The 22,662-nt window shown below is 42.7% G+C and overlaps 1 long non-coding RNA gene and 2 other non-coding genes across 3 annotated transcripts; 1 reads left to right on the forward strand and 2 right to left on the reverse strand.

Moving 5' to 3' along the window:
• Nucleotides 1-33: 33 nt before the first annotated feature.
• LOC139039032 (uncharacterized) lies at nt 34-17,748 on the forward strand. The gene is made up of 3 exons (XR_011492163.1): nt 34-337; nt 1,297-1,411; nt 13,801-17,748. It is a non-coding gene; the product is annotated as an uncharacterized lncRNA (long non-coding RNA).
• On the reverse strand, nt 13,777-13,934 carry LOC139039282 (small nucleolar RNA SNORA57). The gene has a single exon (XR_011492601.1). It is a non-coding gene; the product is annotated as a small nucleolar RNA SNORA57 (small nucleolar RNA).
• On the reverse strand, nt 16,967-17,039 carry TRNAA-CGC (transfer RNA alanine (anticodon CGC)). The gene has a single exon. It is a non-coding gene; the product is annotated as a tRNA-Ala (tRNA).
• Nucleotides 17,749-22,662: the final 4,914 nt, after the last annotated feature.

The raw sequence follows: 22,662 nt of genomic DNA on the forward strand, positions 1-22,662 counted from the left end.
GAGTATTAACAGAGTCCAATATTCCATGTCCTCCGCAAGTAGCTCAGGCCCAGAGGGTGAAAACACAGCAACCTCGAATGTGGAAATTTCCAGGAGTAGAGACAATTCACTCCACATCAGACCTCCGTATTCTGGACAGAGGAGGGTGTCCAAGACCGGGCAGCCACGGGGGTCTGAGCTACGTGAGCGCCGAGAAGCACCTGGGGAGTCTCCGGCCACCTTTCCTTCGTCAGGAATCTCATCTTTAGCAAGCTCCAGGGTGACTGACACCGCGGCTCGGGGGTCTCATTTTGAGAACCATGGCCCATGAGACTAAGCATTGATGAGGGTGATGAAGGTAGGAGCCCCTTAGCTCAGGATAAGTGCCTAGTACAGTGCCTAGTGCTTGGTGTGAACTCAAGAAACAGTAGCGTGAATTCCTTGGTGGTCCTACGGATAAGACTGCATGCTTCCAGTGCAAGGGATGTGGGTTCAGTCCCTGGATGGGGAACTAAGATCCCGCATGCCATACAGCATGGCCAAAAAGTAAAAAAAAAAAAAAAAAAGTAGTGGGAAGGGGGTTCAAGAGGGCGCGGACATGTGCGAACCTATGGCTGATTCATGTTGATGTATGGCAGAAACCATCACAATGTTGTAAGTCATGATCCTCCAATTAAAAATTTAAAAAGCATTTTTAAAAAGGAAAAAAAGAAACAGCAGTGAAAGAAGAAAGGAGGGAAGGAAGACAAGATGGAAGGAAGGAGCAAGGAAGAAGAGGAGGAGAAGGGGAAAAACAGGGAGGTGCTCACTTGGAGAAGAATCAAGTGCTCTGGCCCAGAAGAGAATGTGTACACAGGACCACCCTGGGGAAAACTGACCTCTCAGTACTTCCTGTCATGTGGGAATGGAGAACAGGAAGGAAAATAACCAGGAGGGAAGATGAGGTGCAGTGCAGCTGGGTGCTGATCATCCCATCGCCAAAGGCCTTTGAGCTGCATCCACATCTGTTGTCACCAAGCTGGATTCGACAGAGGCAGCACCTCAGCAAATGGCAGGAGGGTCACAGGTCAGCAGGGTCAGGCCAGGTCCCTGGGAATACCACTGAGGGCTTTAATGTAACAGAAACACGAGAAATCTAGTCGTCACAGCCTTGAAACGATAGAGTGGTTCTTTGAGCCACTCGGACCCAGCGTGGTGCTGTTCCATCCAGAATTCGACACAGTATTTACCAAACTGCTTAAAATTGGTCATGGAACTTCAGAATTTCCAGCTTCTAAACAGTGATTAATGATCCTCTAACATCTCATCCTCCATTAGATTCCTTCATCACCGAGAATCTTAGACCTTAAATCAAGACCTGAAAGGCTGCCTGTCTAGGGTTGTCACATTTAGCAAATAAACATCCAAGACATCTACTGCATTTGAATTTCAGGTAAGTAACAAGTAATTTTTTAGTATAAGGATGTCCTTTGCAACTGCCATCTGTTAATTTATGACAAAGCCAACGTTTGGAATCTGCTTACACTAAAAAAAAAAATGTGTATCTGAAATTCAGATTTAATTAGGTATTCTATCTTTAATTGGGCAACTCGACTTCTGGCTAATCCTCCGGTTTTTTAATAGGTGAGGAAGTGAAGTTCAGAGATGTAAAGCGACTTGTCCAAAGTGACTTGGGGTTAGAATCCATTCAGGATTCCTCGCTGCCACAAGGATCCTTTTCCCAGTGTCTTGCTTCAGAGTTTCTTTAGACGGCTTCTTTGCTTTTTTGTTTTGTTTTGGGGTGTTTTTTGGCTATGTCGTGTGGCTTGTGGGTTCTTAACTTCCTGACCAGAGATGGAACCCCAGACTCAGCAGTGAAAATGCAGAATCCTAACCACTGGACCACCAGGGAATTCCCAGCTTGGCTTCTTGACTAACTAGGGATGAGTTTTAGAGTGTTTGTAAAGTCCCTGAATTTTAGGCAAAAGCACATGTGTGTGTGTGTACAAGTGCATGTGGGTATTTTTCTGGGGAGATAGTCTCTGCTTTTATTTATTTATTTATTTTTACCAAAATATCAACTTTATTACTGAAAAAGAATGTATTGGGAAATGTGGCTTGTATTTATAGGCAAATGGGTTTCCAGTAAGGAACCTCAGAGTCAGAAGAGATCCCCATCCCGTGAGAGGTACTGCGGCACCTCTAAAGATGACACTCCACCAGATACCTCCTGCCAACATTGGCAGGGCTTTTCCTGTTATGCCTATTTAGAGACTAAGAGCAGTCGAGAGTGCGTGATCTCTGCAGACAAGAAGTCTCTGCTCTTTCAGTTAGCTTCTCAAGAGTCATGATTTTAATAAAATATTAAACTGTACTCTTTCATAGGACTATGTTCTGCTTTCAAAATGTAGAACATCTATCACTTTGGACTGAAATTGCATTTCTGCTTGCCCTACATCCCTTCATCCCCTGGCAAAGCACTGGGTCTAAACATTCTAGGAGATGGGTAGATTTTGTGTACAAGTATACAGTAAAAATATCCACTACATCTTCTTCTTTTTTTGGCCGCACCACACAGCATGCAGGATCTTAGTTTCTCAACCAGAGATCAAACACACACCCTCTGCAGTGGAAGCGGAGTCTTAACCACTGGATCTCCAGGGAAGTCCTTCCACTACATCTTCTGTGTGCCATGCAGTGGCACAGCCATCCCACCCTCCACAACCTGCCTATATCAAAACCCCAAATTCCTCTTGTTGTTGTTGTTATTTAGTCACTAAGTTGTGTCTGACTCTTTGTGACCCCTTAGACTGTAGCTCCTCTGTCCATGGGATTTCCCAGGCAAGAATACTGGAAGTGGGTTGCCATTTCCTTCCTCCAGGGGATCTTCCCCACCCAGGGATCAAACTCACGTCTCCTGCATTGGCAGGCAGATTCTTTACTGCTGAGCTACCAAGGAAGCCCAATTCTTCTTATCTATCCTGTATCTGTAAAGAAAGCTGAGTGCCAAAGAACTGATGCTTTTGAACTGTGGTGTCGGAAAAGACTCTTGAGAGTCCCTTGGACAGCAAGGAGATCAAACCAGTCAATTCTAAAGGAAATCAGTTTTGAATATTCACTGGAAGGACTGATGCTGAAGCTGAAACTCCAATACTTTGGCCACCTGGTGTGAAGAACTGACTCATTAGAAAAGACCCTGATACTGGGAAAGATTAAAGGCAGGAGGAAAACGGGACGACAGAGGATGAGATGGTTGGATTGCATCACCGACTTGATGGACATGAGTTTGAGCAAGCTTTGGGAGTTGGTGATGGATAGGGAGGTCTAGCGTGCTGCAGTCCATGGGGTCGCAAAGAGTCAGACACGACTGAGTGGCTGAACTGAAGTGAACTGCATCTTGTATTGTCCTCCCTCCACTTCTTAGATTGGCAGCCTAAGAAGTGACAGGTCAGAACACCTTTCAGAGACTAGGAAGAAGGGAGCTGGGATGTGACCTTTGAGACTGACCACTAGAGGTCCCTTCCCATCCACAGTGATCCTGAAGTTAGACTTTGCCAGAGGTTGACAGAAAGAAAGTGAAGTCTCAGTCGTGTCTGACTCTTTGCTACCCTATGGACGGTAGCCCTCCCTCCAGGCTCCTCTCTCTGCGGGATTTTCCAGGCAAGAATACTGGAGTGGGTTGCCATTTTCTTCTCCAGGGGATCTTCCTGACCCAGGGATTGAACTTGGGTCTCCTGCATTTCAGGCAGACTCTTTACCATCTGAGCCACCAGGGAGAGAAGAAATTTCCTAGGACTAGTGGGGCTGATCTCTGCCTGTTACAAGCATAATTAGGGTATTCTGTATCAAGCAGTGGGAAGAAGCCATGCGATCCAACACGAGTGATGCAGAATAAAATGGTTTCCTAAGAAGTCAGATAGTGTCTTCCAGTGTAAGGCTCGAAGGCAGAGTTTTAAGCAGAAACGGGGGCCTGGAGCTTCCTCTTCAACCAAAAGGGACAATGCAGGGCATTCCACCCCTCACCCACATCAGGCAAACATCCAATTTCCTTCTGAGTGTAGTCTGGCTCCAGGGACATATTTACTGGAAGTTAGGGATGCTTCTGCAAGAGACCCTCATTTGTATGGACTCATTTTATAAAGGCCTTGACCTCGGTAGCTTTATAGTTGTAATTTTGTATTTTTTTCCTTAAAGAAGGCCCCCAAGTATATAAACATTAGGCTCCATAGGGCTTGGATCTACTGTCTGGCTCCCTGATACAGATTTCAGGGAGGAAGGAGGTGGGGCAGAGTTTCAAAGGGACGTTTCCCTAGATACTAATGAGAGAGCGTTTCCTGTGGGATGAGGAAGAGGTTCATACATGTGCCAAAAAACCAGATAGCCTCCTAATTTCCAAAGAATTATAACTGTGGGGGCACCTGAAGTCAGGGAGCCCCCTCTTGCCTGCTCAGAGCTTTCCTTGGCCTGCGGAAGTTCGCTAAATCTTTAGATGAACTCACAGACCTGTAGCATCCTGTTGGCTGCTTTCTGAATAAACAAATGCTCTTGCCAACCATTGTGTTAGATTTTGGAGAAAAAAACCCAACCAAGCAAAACTCCGGTTCCAGAATTTCTGTGAGCTGTGATGAGCCATGAACTTTACAAAGGATTAGATAATCAACGAGGGTTGAATGAACAATTCTGTTTGGGATGTACGGATTGGATTTGGTAATAAAAGGCAAAGCAATATCCGCAGCTTTAGAAGCAGATGAATGTAAGGAGCTTTCTCTATTTCTGAAAGAGAATATTCTGGAAACCTGCAGCCAGCAATGTGCTGGAACTGCTGGTACCGACTAGCAGAGCTGACGCTGCCCGTCTCTTCTCAACTCTGCATTCAGGGACTTCAACTTGGTAGCCTGAAATTGGCCCCACCGGGAGCATTTACACCAGTGAAATTAACAACCTTTACAAATCAGGGCTCTCCTCTCTAGGACTGGTGGTTAGATCTTTACCAGAACATCACTACCTGCACCCTATCCCTGAGGGCTTCCTAGGTGACACAGGGGTAAAGAATCTGCCTGCCAATGCCGAAGATGCAAGAGACATGGGCTTGATCCCTGAATTGGGAAGATCCCGTTGAGTAGGAAATGGCAACCCACTCCAGTATTCTTGCCTGGAAAATTCCATGGCCAGGGGAGCCTGTCAGGCTAGAGTCTAGGGGTCGCAAAAAGTTGGACATGGCTGAGTGACTGAGCATGCACCCTACCCCTAATTTCCTCTCCCCCTCCCTCACCCCACCCCACCCATTCACACATCACAGAAGCTACCTGCAGGCGCATCCCTCTGTGTACATGTGTAGGCACACAGAGGATTGCCTGTGTACACTTTCCCCTTCACAGGCAGGTTAGATGTCAGCAATCCCCCTTGCTCTGTCGTGCTGACATATTTAGCGCTTTCCTACTAATTACTTCCTGATCCCAGACAGTGATCTCTGTCTCTCCCTCTCTTGAATTCACAATTATTCTCTCCCTTACATCATGAGGCCCAACTGTGAAAGTTCTGGGCAATAATATAGTCAGGACAGCAGATTTTCCCAAGTGGCCCCTAAGCGAGCAGTAAACATGATATCAATGACTGCACAGCATCATTCAAGTGAAAAGCATGTTAATATCTGGCCAGTGTTCTTCTGAGATGCTCAGTTTTCACCAAGGGACAGCCTGCTCTTGTAGCTCTTAGAGCAATTGAAGATGAGAAACTTTGTGTCAGATGGACAGAAGCAGGCAGAGAAAAGTCTTGTGGCTTTCTCAGGCCAGCCAGACCCAAGAATGGATGTCACTTCTCAGCCTGAAGACCTTGAGCTACCAAATGTTACATAGGAGACAGAGGGAAGGGGACTGACATTTTCCTGGCTGCTTTATCCTAGATATTCCTGTAATTAAATCATCATTATTCCCAAAGAACAGAGACCTGGGGGGTTTAATCTATTCAAGGATACATAGCTAGTAGGTAGTAGAATATTTTGTTGATAATTTTAAAAATTTTATATCTAAGAATGTGTGTGTACATGCCTATCCTAAATCCACTCCTCAAAGCAACTCTTTTCAGACTTTTGCTGTTTCTTCTGGTAGTGATTGCTATCAGACTTTTTTCCTATTTCTTCTGGTAGCGTTGCTATCTTTAACCAATAGACTTATTAGTATAGAATAATGAAGACAGTGATTTTTTATTTAGTATTTTATATTTGTATCATGAATACTTAGAACAGTGCATCATAGCATATCATAAATTTTTATCAAAAAATACCAGCATTTCTTTTTTAAAAATTCTTTTCCATTATAGTTTATTATAGGATATTGAATATAGTTTCATGTGCTGTAACAGTAGGATCTTGTTGTTTATTTTATACACAGTAGCTTGCATCTGCCAATCCCAAACTCCTGATTTATCTCCCCACTTTCTCCTTTGGTAGCCATAAATTTGTTTTCTATGCCTATGAGTCTGTTTCTATTTTGTAAATAAGTTAATTTGTATCACATGTTAGATTTCACATATAAGTGATGTCATGTATTTGTCTTTCTCTAACTTACTTCATTTAGTATGATCATCTCTACATCCATCCACATTGTTGCAAATGACTTGATTTCATTCTTTTTTATGGCTGAGTAATATTCCACCCAACCATATATATACCACATCTTCTTTACCCATCCATTCATGTTAATGGATGTTTAGGTTGCTTCCATGTCTCGGCTGTTGTAAATAGTGCTGTTATAAAAAGTGCTGTTGTGAGAAGCGCATGCAACTTTTTTAATTAGAGTTTTCTCCGAATACATGTCCAGGAGTGGAATTGTAGGATTGTATGTAACTCAATTTTTAGTTTTTTTAAGATTTTTGTTTTAATGTGGACCATTTTTAAGGTCTTTAGTGAATTTGTTCCAATATTTCTTCTGTTTTATGTTTTGGTTTTTTGGCCACTAGGCATGTGGGATCTTAGCCCTGACCTGGGATCTAACAGGCACCCCCTGCATTGGAAACATAGGCTCTTAACCACTGGACCACCAAGGAAGTCCCTCAATTTTCAGTTTTTTAAGGAACCTTCATACTGCTTTCCATAGCGGCTGCACCAATTTACATACCCACCAACAATGCATGTATACCATCATTTCTTGATTTATTAATTGACCTCCTGTTGTGAGAGAGAAGGATTTAGTGCACTAACCTTTCCTTTTCATCTCCCCAGTTGCTTCCTGTTAAGGTTTCTTTTTAAGAGTGCAAGTTTTTATTTGTTTATTTTTAAATTTATTTTTAATTGGAGGATAATTGCTTCACAGTGTTGCGCTGGTTTCTGCCGTGTAGCAACATGTATCAGCCCGTAAGTACATGTATATCGCTTCCCTCTTGACCCTCCCTCACCCCTCATCCCACGCCTCTAGGTCATCACAGAGCACCAGGCGGAGTTCCCTGTGTTATACAGGAAGGTTTTTTCAATATTTTTAACTCCTCAGTTGATCATCTTTGTAATTAAGTAATGTGTGTACTCCTTCATTTCTTGTTCCATAACTATGGATCGTATCTTTGGACTCCATCATGAGAGTCTTGATCCCAAAGAAGGTCTGCCTGACTTGAAGACCCAAACACTTTGCAATCCACACTGAGCCTCCCACACTGACTCCTTCTGGACCAGTGAAAGTGTCTCTGCCTGACTGGGGGAATATATTTTAAAATAATTGGCGCTGGGAATGGATTTTTATCTCCAGGCATTCTTGAACCAGTGTATACCCGGACAGAACAGTCTGAAGATAGTGGAGTAAGTTTATCAGACTAAAGTTGCTTAGTTCAGAAGCATTCCAAAAAATGTGCACAATCCAGAATTTTGATGGCGGGTTATAAAATTGCTGAAACTTTGCTGCTCCTTGAGGTGAATCCCTGCCTTTCCCACAAGGCTGGACTTGCATTTTACAATAGGGATACTTTGAGCCTGAGAAAGTGGTGGGCATCTTGGATTCTCCACTGCTCTCTTTGGCACAAAATGCCCCAGAAACACCCCATACGCATGCCCTGAGGCAAGTTGTTTCTTGGTATGCCATGAAAAGGAGAGTGGGAGTTAAGCAAAGCCCTGGCATAAGCCTGGGTGTGGGTTTCACTAGAGAAGGTCATTGATACCGTGGAGCAGAGGCTGTGAAAGGAAAACAGACGTGGCCTTTGTTTCCCAGGGGCCTCTGCCTGGCATTGACCCACACAACACAAACACTGTCCACGTTGGTGCTTGATACGGGTTTTTTGTTTGTGTCTTTTCCCTGCCTATTTTCAGAAGACAGATTTGCTTTTATCTGTACTTCCTTGTCCCCGGCGGCTCCCACTCCCTGTTCTTAAAGGTCTTTGCTGGCTCTGCATATCTGAGTCAGATGGACACTTGACCTGCAGATCGTAAAGCTGTCAGGCCTTTGGACTTAGGCAGCACCCACGGCGGACGGCAGGAGTGCTCAGGGTCCAACAGTCTCCTGCTGGTTCAGTGACCTGGAGAGAACCCCAGACACTAGTCCTTGCCCTGGGCTTCCGTGGTGGTCCAGTGGATAAGAATCAGCCTGCCAAAGCAGAGGACATGGGTTTGATTCCTGGTCTGGAAAGATCCCACATGCCACCCAGAGCAACTGGGCCTGTGAGCCCCAACTGCTGAAGCTTGTGTGCCTAGAGCCTGTGCTCCGCAACAAGAGAAGCCACAGCAATGAGAAGCCGGTGCACTGCAGCTAAAGAATAGTCCCCACTCTCCGCAACCCGAGAAAGCGCGTGGGCAGCAAGGAAGACTCAGCACAGCCAAAAATAAATAAAGCAGTGTGTGCATGTCAAAAGGAAAAGAAATGAAGGAGAAGACACAATTTGAAAAAAAAAGTCTAGTTCCTGTCCTAACCTAGCTCCGCCTCTGCAGTTCAACAGGTACATCCAGCTTGCTATAAATTACCCCCATAATCTAGACACAGCCAGTCAACGCATCCTAGGTCCTCACCCATTACCAGTGGGAAACTGGCAACGTTTGCTAAAGCTTTTTGCTCTGTACTTAAGAGACGCTGTGCAATTCACTGCTATGACCTGAACTGCAGCTCAGGATTTGGACTTGAACAAAGTCACATCATCAGTTAGGAGTAACAGGAAAAAGTAGGCATGACTCCAACGAAAAGGCAAATTTATTTTTCTTCCATATATACAAAATCCAAAGATAGTCATCCCAGGATTGGTGTGGCCCCTCAGAGTGTCCTCCTTTCATGTTGTTTCATCCTTCATGAATTCTACGCCCAAGGTTACCTCATGGTTCAGTTTGGCTGCTGGAGTGTCAGTCATTACATGCATGTTCTAGCCAACACAAAAGCCTATGGAAGGGTACACTGCTTTCCCGTAGGGCTGCTTCCTCAAAATTGCTCACACCAACTCCTTTCTTTGCTTGTACCAACTAGTGCTTACACTTCATTTACCAGAACAGTCACATGACCACATCTAACTGCAGGAAAACTGATCACTGTTGTCCTTACTCCAGGTAGCCATGTGCCCAGTTAATAAATGGGAATTTTGTTACTAAGGACAAAGAGGGAAATAGATATTGGAGGACAAACAACAGTCTCTCATCTCTGGTAGAGCAGATCAATAAAAGACTCACTGCCCTAATTCAAACCTCTCTTGGTCTCCATGAAGTGAAGTGTTAGTTGCTCAGCATCCAACTCTTTTGTGACTCCATGGACTGTAGCCCACCAGGCTCCTTTGTCCATGGGATTCTCCAGTATTTCCATGGGGTCCCAAGGAGTTGGACCTGACTGAAGCCACTTAGCCCTCAGGCATGCACACATGACATGTGGGATCTTTAGTTCCCTGACCAGGGACTGAACCCGTGCCCCCTGGAAGTGGGAGCTTGAAGTCCCATGGACCACCGGACCACCAGGGAAGCCCCTTGACACATTTCTAACAAAGAGACTGGGGCAGAAGGGATGGACGTCACTTCTGAGATTAGGTTACAAAAACACTCTGGCTTCTGTCTCGCTGGCCTTCTCTCAGTCTCTTACTTGCTCTGAGGGAAGCCAGCCACCTTGTTGTGAGATGCCCTGGGGAGGGGAGGGGAGGTCGTGGCAGGGAACATGTGGCAGTGGATGAATTGCCGCCTCCAGTCCACAGCCAGGGAGGACCGAGTCCTGCCAACAGCCACCCAGGTGAGCTTAGAAATGGATTCTTCTCCAGTCAAGCCTTGAGACTACTCCAGTGAAAAACTCGACTACTACCTCATGAGCAATCCTGAGTCAGAGTTGCGCTGCTAACCTGCACCCAAGTTCTTGCCCCACAGCAACTATGAGATCATAAATGCTTATTGTTTTAAACTGCTAAGCTTTGGGGTGATTTGTTATGTGGCAATAAATAATTCACACAGCTTGTTTGGATCTCCTTAAGAAATTCTGCTGGTTTATTCTTAACTTTTAAAACTTGTTGCTATATGCATTTTGAAGTGGCAGGTTCAGGCCTTGCAAGAATGTGAACACAGAGCTGAGATAATCCACTTGAAAACAGAGAAATATCTCTGCAGGCGTTATGAGCATCATCGAGAAGAAATACTATCAATCCCTTCCTTTATTTAAAAGAATGTGTGGGAGTGCCTTCCTTCAACAGACAATATGCCTCCATTTAGAAAAGCAGAATCTTGTTCCTTCTCACCAAGAACACATTTACTCAGTGGTTGTGACCTGATCATATTTGCAATCTTTACTCTTCCCTTGATCCTTGATTCAGGGCCAGAGTGCATGTTGTCTGCTAATTGTTCTCTGGGAACGAAGCAGAAGATTGGCATTCAAGTGCAACCTTTTATTCCTACCGTCACACCTTTCTTTGCTAAACATACGGCCAGGTTTCCATTAGTACTGACTCCAACATGTATTTTCTCACAAGATACGTATTATAGATGAAAAGTTTCTTCTCCCATAGCATGCATCTGGAGTGATAAATAGAATTAAATGTCATGGAGCATTTCCCCATCATATATGTAGCAAACATATGTCAAAGGCTGATCTGTACATAGCACACCAGCCGTTTCCTTCCTTTGTGATGGGAAATAGCTTCCAGGATGCACACATGATAATAATTGTTATTTCACATCATATGCTGTTGAGTTTTTGCAACTGCCTAGACTGTATTTTCTTGGGCTCCAAAACCACTTCAGGTAATGACTGCAGCCATGAAATTAGAAGACGCTTGCTCCTTGGAAGCTTGGACAGTAAAGTGTCTGTCTATAATGCAGGAGACCCGGGTTCAATCCCTGGGTCGGGAAGATCCCCTGGAGAAGGAAATGGCAACCCACTCCAGTATTCATGCCTGGAAAAATCCCATGGACTGAGGAGCCTGGTGGGCTACAGTCCATGGGGTCGCAAAGAGTTGGACACGACTGAGCGACTTTTCTTCTGCTCCTTGGAAGAAAAGCTATGACAAATCTAGACAGAGTATTAAAAAGCAGAGACATCACTTTGCCGAGAAAGATCTGTATAGTCAAGGCTGTGGTTTTTCCAGTAGTTGTGTAAGGATGTGAGAGGTGGACCATAAAGAAGGCTGAGCACCAAGAATTGATACTTTCGAACTATGGTGCTGGAGAAGACTCTTGAAAGTCCCTTAGACAGCAAGGAGATCAAACCAATCCATCCTGAAGGAAATCAACCCTGAATATTCATCAAAAGCACTGTTGCTGAAGCTGGAGCTCGAATTCTTTGGCCACCTGATGCAAAGAGCTGACTCATTGGAAAAGACTCTGACGCTGGGGAAAATTGAAGGCAAAGGAGAAGGGGGGAGGCAGAGGATGAGATGGCTGGATATTAATGGCATCATAGACTCAATGGATATGAGTTTAATCAAACTCCAGGAGATGATGAAGGACAAAGCAGCCTGGCGTGCTACAGTGTGTGGGGTTGAAAAAAGTCAGACACAACTTCGCAGTTAAACACAACAAAGACTTTATAAAGGACTTTTGTTTACTTTCTCTTCAAGCATGAAATGTGTCATTAGCTTCACATTTGGATTCATATCTAGTTGGCAATAGAATGATTTATAGCCTTGTTTTGCTGAAGAAAGGTAGATTTCATTACTATAGAAACAATGTTGCCATAGTTTCGATATTTTCTGTCTGCCTTTAGAAGCAAAATTCTTCAATTTGAAAAGTTCTTCTCCTAGAAAAAAGAAATACTATCTCTTTACTAGAGAGGTCACTTTTGTTTGAAAACGATAATAAAGAAATAAAGGTGGTTTTATGCTCAGATATGAGCAAGTTCATAAACAATACACTGAGAATAGAGATAAGTAACTTGCTAGTCCAGAAATAACAAATTTCAGACACTCATCCTTTCCTACTATACACACTGTTATCTTTGGCTTACTTGTGCAAATTAACCATATTTTCAGATGCTTTTTCTATAATATACAGGGTCATACCCTGTATTTTCACGAGTCCTGTTCACTATTTGACTTTTTAATTCTATTCTGATTCGTGGTATCACATTACTATATTAATGATTAAAAAAACTTTAATAATAGGTCTATTGATATATACTTCGCATAAAATTTGCCCTTTTAAAGTATGCAATTCAGGGACTTCCCTGGTGGTCCAGCGGCTAAGACTCCATGCTCCCAGTGCTGAGGGCCCAGGTTCAATCCCTGGTCAGGGAACTAGATCCCACATGCCGCCACTAAGAGTTTGCATGCTGCAACTAAGACTTGGCATAGCCAAATAAATAAATAAACTGTGCAATTCAGTGGTTTTCAGAATATTCACAGAGTTGCACAACCATCGCTATCTAATTTTAGATAGAAACCCCGTGTGCCTTAGCTGTCACTCCCTACTTCCCCCTTCCTCCAGCCCCTGAAAACCACTAATCTACTTTCTGTCTCTATGGATTTGCTTATTCTGGACATTGCCTATAAATATAATCACTCAATATGTGGTCTTTTATATCTGAACTCTTTTACTTTGTATGATGGTTTCAAGATTCATCCATGTTGGAGCATGGATCATTACTTCTTTTTATGGTTAAATATTATTCCTCTGTGTGGATATACCACATATTGTTTATTCATTCACCAGTTCATGCACAATTAGATTGTTTCCACTTTTTAGCTATTGTGATTAGAGCTTCTGTGAATATTTATGTACAAGTTTTTGTGTGGGAGTATGTTTTCATTTCTCTTGAGCATGTACTGAAGAGGGGAATTGCTGGGTCGTGTTTAACATTGTTTAACATTTTGAGGAACTTTCAAAGTGACTGCATCATTTCACAATCCCACCAGCTAGTATGAGGGTTGCAATTTTCCTACTTATTAGTCATCATTTATTACTATTTTTTCTCTTTTAGCCATCCTGGTAGGTAGAAAGTGGCATCTCATTGTGGGTGTTTGGTAACAGCTTTATTGACTTATAATTCACCTGCCTATAATTCACCTATTTCAAGTGTACAATTCAGTGGGTTTTAGTACATTCACAGTTGTGTAATCATTACCACAATCAGTTTTGGAACATTTTTGTCATCCTTCAAAGAAACTCTGTACCTTTTAGCAATTTCACTGTGGTTTTCATTTGCATTTCCCTAGTGAGTAATAATGTGGAACATATTTTCATCTTCTTATTGGCCACTTGTACATCTTCTTTGGAAAAATAGCTACTCAAGTCTTTTGCCGATTTTTCAGTGAGCTATTTTTCTCTTCATTGTTGAGTTGTTATATATCCTAAACACAAATCCCTTATCAGATAAATGATTTGCAGATATTTTGTGGGTTGTCTTTTCACTTACATTTATTTACTTATTTTTCTTTTTTCTGCTTCTTTTCCCGCCATGTTCTGGTGCCTGAGAACAGAACCAGTAGACCAGAAGCCGCCGGGACCAAAGACATGATGCTGAGGGGACCAGAGTCTTACTCCTTTCCTTCTACTCCAAACATTACGGGAACAAGGACCACAAGCGCCATCTCTGCCAAGCCATACATGGAGGGCGCCTTTTCACTTTCTTGGTAGTGTTCTTTAAAGCACAAAATTTTAAAGTTTTGCTGAAATCTAATTTACTTATTTTTTCTTGTGTCATTTGTGTTTCTGGTGTCATATCTAAGACAGCACTGCCTAGTCCAAGGTCACAAAGATTTTCTCCTGTGCTTTCGTCTAAGAGTTTCACAGTTTTAGGTCTTATATTTAGGCCTATTATCCATTGTGAGTTAATTTTTTGCATACTACAGTATGAGATCAGAGTCCAAATTCATTCATTTATATATGGATATCCAGTTGTCTGAGCACCATTTGTTGAAAAGACTATTTTTTCCCCATCAAACGGTCTTGGCACCCTTGCTGAAAATCAGTTAGGCAAAAATGAGAAGGTTTATTTCTGGACACTCAGTTCTAGTCCACTGAGCTATGTGTCTATCCGTACGCCATTACCACACTATTTTCATTACTATAGTTTTTGACTAGATTTTGAAATTAGGAAGCATGATTCCTCCAGCTTTGTTCTTCTTTTTCAATATTGTTTTGGCTATTCTAAGTCCCTTGTATTTCCATATGAATGTTAAGATCTCACCAATTTCTGCAAAAACAGATATTGATATTTTGATAGGAATTTCATTGGATCTGTAACGCAATTCGGAGTAATGCCATCTTAACAATATTAAATGTTTTGATTCTTGAGTATGGGATGTCTTGCCAGTCATTTAGATCATCTTTAATTTCTTTCAGTATTTTGTAGTTTTGGTGTACAATTCTTGAACTTCTTTTGTTAAATCAGTTACTAACTGTTTTAATTTTTTGATGCCATGGAAATGGAAACTGTTTTCTTATTTTCATTTCCTTTTCCTTGGAATCAGTCATAAATCTCTGTTTTTCGCTGTAGCTTTTAAGCCATTTCTGGTTCCCAGTCTTCTTTCATATTTCAGCCCCCAGCCAGTGCCAGTGTTTCTGAACTAGAGTATCTGATCCAGTCAGAAGCAGCACTGCCTCATATTGAACTTGGAATTGGATGAAAGCCATCTAGCTTAGCATTGCTTCTCCAGCCCTGTTATAATAATCCATGATGTGTTACATGAAACAGGGCAGAATAATCAAGTGCTCTAAGAACAAGCTCTGGAGTTAAACCACCCAGACTCCAATCTACCCACTTCCACCATCTACTAGATAGTGACTTTGGAGAAGTTATATAATCTCTGTGTCTCAGTTTTAAAAAGGGGATAATAATATTATTTCAGAAAGTAATGAAGATTAAATTAATATATGTAAAAACTCAGAACAATACTAGGAAGAAGTAAGCTCTGTAGTATTTGCTTTTATTGTTGTTGTTATTATTTTATCTAACCATTTATCTATCAATTTATTTTAAATCTGAGACTCAAACCCAAGCATTGATGAATGAGAATATAAGGTAGGAAAGCCATAACTGGCAACTTAGAGGTTGCCTGCTGAGGTCAGGCCATGTCCTGCAGAAAGAATGGCCCAGGCCAAACACTAAGTTACTGAATTGGCCTCCTGGCAGGAGAGGATCAGGATCAGAGCAGACTTTACTACAGTGATCTTCAAAAGGGCATGTGTGCTCTTTCCTGGGGGTGCAATAGATGCTGCCCTGGGGTACAGAAAAAATACTACAATTTTTAAAAATTAAACTTTACTGATATCTAACATGTGGACTGATGCTGGTAGCCAGAGGCTGTTAGCTAACTTGTCTGTGCATAAGTTGTGTCTTAATGATAAGAGGTATCTGAGAGGAATTTGTGTGCCCTAGTTTATCACTGTTGACACCATTTTCATAAAAACAAAAACAGGGACTTCCTCGGTGGTCCAGTAGTGAAGAATCTGCTTTCAATGCAGGGATGTGGGTTTGGTCCTTGGTTGGGGAACTAAGATCCCACATGCTTCGAAATACAACTAAGACCTGACGTAGCCAAATAAATGAACATTTTAAAAATGTTTAAAAAAACCCCAAACCCCCAAATTTTTAAGTGATAGAGCCCTTGTAATACTGTGTAATGAGATGGGGAGCAACAGTAAAAATCAACTGTAGCAAATAGGTTTGGGACTTCACTGGTGGTTCAGCGGTTGGGAATCTGCCTTCCAATACAGTGGACGTGGGTTTGATCCCTGATCCAGGCAGTGAGATCCCACAGGCCACGGGGCTACTGAGCCCATGCTAAGACCTGACACAGCCAAATAAAAGAAAGAAACAAACAGAAAAATAGATTCACCAGTCATTTGAGGGTGAAAGTGAAAGTGTTAGTTATTCAGTCGTGACCGACTCTTTTCTACCCTGTGGACTATAGCCCTCGAGGCCCCTCTGTCCATGGAATGTTCCAGGCAAGGATACTGGACTGGGTAGCCACTCCCTTCTCCAGGAGAATCTTCCCGGCTCAGGGATCAAACTCGGGCCTCCTGCACTGTGGGCAGATTCTCTATCGTCTGAGCCACAAGAGACTGTGCTACCTGCTGCTGCTGCTAAGTCACGTCAGTCGTGTCCGACTCTGTGCGACCCCATAGGCAGCCCACCGGGCTTCCATCCCTGGGATTCTCCAGGCAAGAATACTGGAGTGGGTTGCCATTTCCTTCACCAATGTGTGAAAGTGAAAACTGAAAGTGAAGTCTCTCAGTCTATCTGACTCTTCGCGACCCCATGGACTGTAGCCTACCAGGCTCCCCAGCAGCTGTTAAAATGATAAATACATTTATTTAACCAGTACCTTTAAAGATAAGATGGTGTTAACAATGAATGTTACTGCTTTTTCAAAGACACACTTTTTATTTAGAGAGCATTTTATTTAAAATGCCTGGAAATGTTTCAATTTTTATTTTATTCCTGAAATTAACACAACTGTATCATTGCCTATGAAAAATTTAATTCATATGATTAAAAAATTGGAAATAGAATCTTCTAACCTATTAATATTCCAGACATAAACTTATAATACCTTGCCCTTAAAAAAAAAATGCTTTATTTGACTGCGCCAAGTCTTAATTGTGGCATGCATATTCTTAGTTGAGGTATATGGGATCTAGTTCCCTGACCAGGGATTGAACCTGGGCCCCCTGCATTGCGAGTGTGGAGTCTTAGCCACTGGACCATCAGGGAAGTCCCCGGAGGTGACGTTTTGAATGAAAAGGAACAGATTCAGGAAAATGAGGGAATGAAAAGACAGAAGCAATAATTTCGATGACTAATAGAAAGTAGAAAGAAAGGAAGCACTGAGACGTCAGTGACTAAACTTGGAGAAAGAGAAAGTTCTTGAGGGTAAAACAATGGGTTTCACTTTAAATATGTTGAACTTGAGTGCCTTTTGGAACATGAACTAAAGGATCTAAGGAGCAGTTGAGAAAAGACCGAATTACAGTGACTAAAAATGACTTTTTAGGTAAGTTTTACAGTCCATATGTTTTACAATTCTGACATATATTGCTGTAAAGATAATATGCATTCATGAGAACCAACAGATCTGACTTCTTAAAATATGAATACCCTTTAAGACACACACAGCTCTTTTTTTCCTTCAGAACCTCCCACTATAGCAAAAGATGGGTGAGAGAGAAGATTAATGTGGAAACACTGCTTTGGGAAACTTTGGTTCCAAACCCACTCTACCATTTAGCAGTGAGGCAACTCTGGGGATTCATTTAACTCTTCTGAGGCTTGATCTCATCTTTATTGAGTGATGGTCAAATAATATTTGTTTGTATATTTACTGTGAGCACTGAATGAGCTAATGTGTAATAAAGTTCTTATGTCATTGCTTTGTAGAATTCTGAAGCATTATTTAAGGTTAAATAAAAACTAGTTCTAAATATTGCTTGGTCCCTGTAGTTCTTGGAAAACAAACTGACTACTGTGTTATCTTTTATCTCAGTCTGCTATATCATTATCTACACATTCACGTACTTGTAAAACCTGGACCTTGTGGTATGTCTGTTCCTAAATAAATATTATTTTCTCCCCTTCAATATTGCTGTAAACAGTGGCACCCATGTAGCATATGTTTGATTTTCTTTTACTGTCTCATAAGAAATGTATATACTTATATGCTTAAATGTGTACACACACTCAAAGACACACACCTAAAGGTCACTCACAAAGTTTTTGGTATTTGAGACTTGAACTGAAAAAGAACATTAAAATTCCCATACTTGGATTATACTTATAACAATAATTAGTGTGCTTATGTTCTGGACTCAATATTTGTGTCCTCCCCGAAATTCATGTGTTGTCGGTTTAATCCCCCATATGATGATATTAGAAGGAGGGGCCTTTGGGAGGTGATTAGGTCAGGAGAGTGGAGCCCTCATGAATGGAATTAATGCTCTTGTAAGAGAGACTCCAAAAAAAAAAAAGAGAATCCAGGGCACTGGTGGTCCATTGGCTAGGACTCTGCTCTCAATGCAGGGGTCTCGGGTTAGATTCCTAGTTGGAGAACTAGGTTCTGCAAGACGAAACTAAGATCCGTGAGTGCTAAGGGGCTTCAGTAGTGTTCCACTCTTTGTGACCCTATGAACTAGCCCACAAGGCTTCCCTGTCCATGGGATTCTCCAGGCAAGAATACTGGAGTGTGTTGCCATTTCCTTCTCTAGAGGATCTTCCTGACCTAGGTATCGAACCAACAACTCTTATGTCTCCTGCATCGCCAGACAGGTTCCTTACCACTAGCACCACCTGGGAAGCGCAACTAAGACCCAGCTTAACCAAATAAATTTTGAAAATACAAATAAGAGATTTCAGAGAGTTCTCCTGCCCCTCTGGCCATGTGAGGACACAGAGAGAAGATGGCCATCTATGAACCAGAATGTGAGATATCATCAAACATTAAATATGCTGGAGCCTTGACCTTGGAATTCCAAGCCTCCAGAACTACGAGAAACAAATTTCTGCTCTTTATGAGCTACCCAGTCTATGACAATTTGTTGTGGAAGCCTGAACTAAGACATCTTACATCTACATAGAATTTTGCAGTTATAAAAATTGTATACATTAATAAGAGACAAGAGAAATCTACTATATAAACACATTTAGTGTCCCTGAGGGAGGACATGCATGCTCACTCACTCAGTAGTGTACGATTCTTTGTGACCCCATGGACTAAACCCCAACAGGCTCCTCTGTCCATGGGATTTCCCAGGCAAGAATACTGGAGTGGGTTGCCATTTCCTCCTCGAGGGGTTCTTCCTGACCCAGGGAATGAACGCAAGTCTCCTGCATTAGCTGGCGTGTTCTTTACCACTGAGCCACCTAGAAAGCCCATAAGTCCCTGAAGTAGAGAGCACAGAAAATGGAGAAAAAAGTATTCAAAAAAAAAAAAAAAGTATACTTTGCTGAAATGAAGAGCAGAATCTACAAATTTAAAGGATACACTCTGTTGTAGGAAAAATTAAAACAGATGCATAGAAACATGACCTGGCCACATACAATGACTAAACTCATGAATTAAGTAAACAATCCTTCATATATCTAGGCAAAAAACACAAGTCACTTGTAACAGGAGCTAAATCTGGATTCAGACTTATTCACAGCAAAGATCCATGTTAGAAGATGTTAGAGCAATATTTATAAAGTTCTAAAGAAAAATGAGGGTGATCCAAGAATTTTATACCTGGTCAAAATTCTGTGTATGAAGGCAGCCAACAAATAGTCTCAAATACGCAAAGGCTTGGCCCAGGTAAGGCACATGCAAATACTTTTTAAAAATTTGTTTCTTGGTTGTGGTTTATTTATTTATTTTTGCCTATGCTGAGTTGTGGCAAGTGAGGGCTACTCTCTAGTTGTGGCCCATGGGCTCTAGAGGGTGGGCTCAGGAGATGTGGCGCACAGGCTTACTTGCCCCATGACATGTGGGATCTTATAGTTTCCAGACCAGGGATCGAACCCATGTCCTCTGTACTGGCAGGCAGGTTCTTAACCACTGGACTGCCAGGGAAGTCCCATTCAGTACTTTCCAGAAAAGCTACCTAATGAAGAAAACCAGCCAATGAAGACATTTCACAGTGAAAAACGAGGGGACAGGGGAAATAGGATATAACAAGACTAGTCACGAAGTCGAATCTATGTACATTTAAAAATAAGGCAAAAGAACTGCAGGCGTTGCAAAATACGGCCTACGTGTTTGAACAAGGACGAAGAGCTGGCCGGCAGAGGGGGAAGGACATCCACGCAGTGGGGCGGCTCAGTATGGAGTGTCAGAGCGGGCGGAGCCAGGAGAGCGTTTCCTCGGGGGAACAGCTCAGCACGGGGTGGGGTGTCCATCCCAACCTAAGCAGGGTGCCTGTGTTGGAGTGCAAGGAGCGGGAGCCTGTGCGAGGGGAGAAGGGGGTCCGCGTGGGGCGGTGACGGGGGTGGTGGCGAAGGCTCAGTGCGGGGTTTAGACGCTGAGCCACAGGAGGAAAGTGTCCCTGCGTGGGGTGACCCAGTGAGCGTGGCAGCGCCCAAATAGGGTGGAGGAGGCCTCCCTAGGGGTGCACAGACTGGCGTAGGTTGTGAGACTGGCATCCTGTGAGAGCAGGATGAAGAGGAATCCCCGGTGGAGGGACATAGAAGTTTTTCTTATGATTTTTCTAAAAGTAGGTTCTTAGTTTTTTAAATGTGCTTTAACAATCAGATTGCCCCCACCCCCACCCCCATATTGCCGCTACTTACCTGGGAGGAAACAACATAGAAAATAGATTTAAAGTCTTATTACTGAATGTCTACAAATGGTGGGGTTAACATATTAGATCACATGACACTGATTCCTTTCTCCCATTTAGTTCAGTTCAGTTCAGTCGCTCAGTCGCGTCCGACTCTTTGCGACCCCATGAACCGAAGCACGCCAGGCTTCTCTGTCCATCACCAACTCCTGGAGTTTACTCAAACTCAAGTCCATTGAGTTGGTGATGCCATCCAGCCATCTCATCCTCTGTCGTCCCCTTCTCCTCCTGCCCCCAATCCCTCCCAGCATCAGGGTCTCTTCCAACTCTTTGCATGAGGTGGCCAAAGTATTGGAGTTTCAGCTTCAGCATCAGTCCTCCAATGAACACCCAGGACTGATCTCCTTTAGGATGGACTGGTTGGATCTCCTTGCAGTCCAAGGGACTCTCAAGAGTCTTCTCCAACACCACAGTTCAAAAGCATCAATTTTTCGGTGCTCAGCTTTCTTCACAGTCCAGCTCTCACATCTGTACATGACCACTGGAAAGACCATAGTAATGCATAAATAATTCTTAGTGTATCAACAAGGAATTTGTTGTGCTAATTTAATCAAATATTTTAACGCTACTTAAAGACTGTAGACTTGGTAGGCTGCATAGAGACCCTGAAAATTCCTGGACTACCTCACTTTGCAATGCCCTGTTCACCTCTTTCCTAAATAGACCCATGAAGCTCAGTCAGCATTCAGGGTTTCCTGGGACATCACCCACTGCAAAGTTTGACCTTTAGAACCAGTTCTGAATTTCCTTGTGGTTTCACACTTACTGCATTTTCTTCTCACCTTGCCACTACCCACGCAGACTCAGCCTTCTTGGCTGTATCAACTTTGGGTTGCTTCACTTCCTGGCTTCGGGGAAGCTGCAGCTGTAACAGCTTTAGCAGGCTAAGCAGGTGCCCTATATAAGGCACGCAAGTTAGAGCGGAGATGCAGAAAGGCTACAAGGGCACTTTCTGATGATGCTGGGATGTGAAGAATCTTGCTCCCCCAGCCCTCACTGTCGGCCTCCGGTGAGGTCTCTCTGATCTCCCATTGTTCACAAACTGTCTTGGAGATATTTTGGGGGTGATAGTCTCTTCACGTGAATGAAAACCTGTGTTCAGGACACCGGAAGTGCCATTCAGGATCAGAATAATGGTTCAGTGGGCTCAGGGTTTTTATTATTGCTTTCAGTGCTATTAAGCTCCATCAGCAGCAGTTCCAATCTCTGGCCTCTAAACTGGTGCTGATATGAGAAGATTTTTAAAAATTAATCTGTAATGAACTAAAACAAGTAAGAAGAATGTGGGAGAACATGTCCAGATGTTTTGGGGGAAAGAACTGTTTATCCTGAGACTATGTCCTTAAGTTTTAGGGTTTGTTCTTGTTGTTTTTGTTTGTTTTTGGTTGCACTGGATCTTAGTTGAGGTGCAAGGGCTTTTTCTAGTTGCCCCTAGGCAGGTGGGATCTTAGTTCCCTGACCATGGATCCAAGCTGTGTCCCCTGCATTGGAAGACGGTTCCTCAACCACTGGACCACCTGTTAAGTCCCCTTACATTTTTCTTTATAGTTTCAGAAATATCCCTCCTTTTGTGAAATGCAGGTGATAGTAAATGGTGGGTTGTTTGCTGTTTTTAGTGTGTATCTTGTTTGGAAAAATAAAAAGGAGACAATCATAGTCTCTGTGCAACTTTTTTCAATACTCTCTTTTTAAAAAATTTGTACTGAGATACACATAACTTGAAATTTACCATCTGAATAATTTTTAAGTATACAGTGCAGTGGTATCAAGTACATTCACAATGTTGTACACCCATTATCAACATCCATCTCTGGAACTCTGTTTTTGTCTTGCTTTACCCATTAAACACTAGCTCCCATTCCCTCCTCCCCTTCCCAGCCCATGGTTGCTGTCATTTACTTCTGCCTCTATGAATTTGACTACTCTCGGTACCTCATGTAAGTGAAATCATACAGTATCTGTCTTTTTGTGACTGGCTTCTTTCACTTAGCATAATGTCCTCAAAGTTCATCCATGGTGTAGTGAGTGTC

This window comes from Odocoileus virginianus, chromosome 17, assembly GCF_023699985.2.
Source record: "Odocoileus virginianus isolate 20LAN1187 ecotype Illinois chromosome 17, Ovbor_1.2, whole genome shotgun sequence".
NCBI classification, from domain to species: Eukaryota; Metazoa; Chordata; class Mammalia; order Artiodactyla; family Cervidae; genus Odocoileus; species Odocoileus virginianus.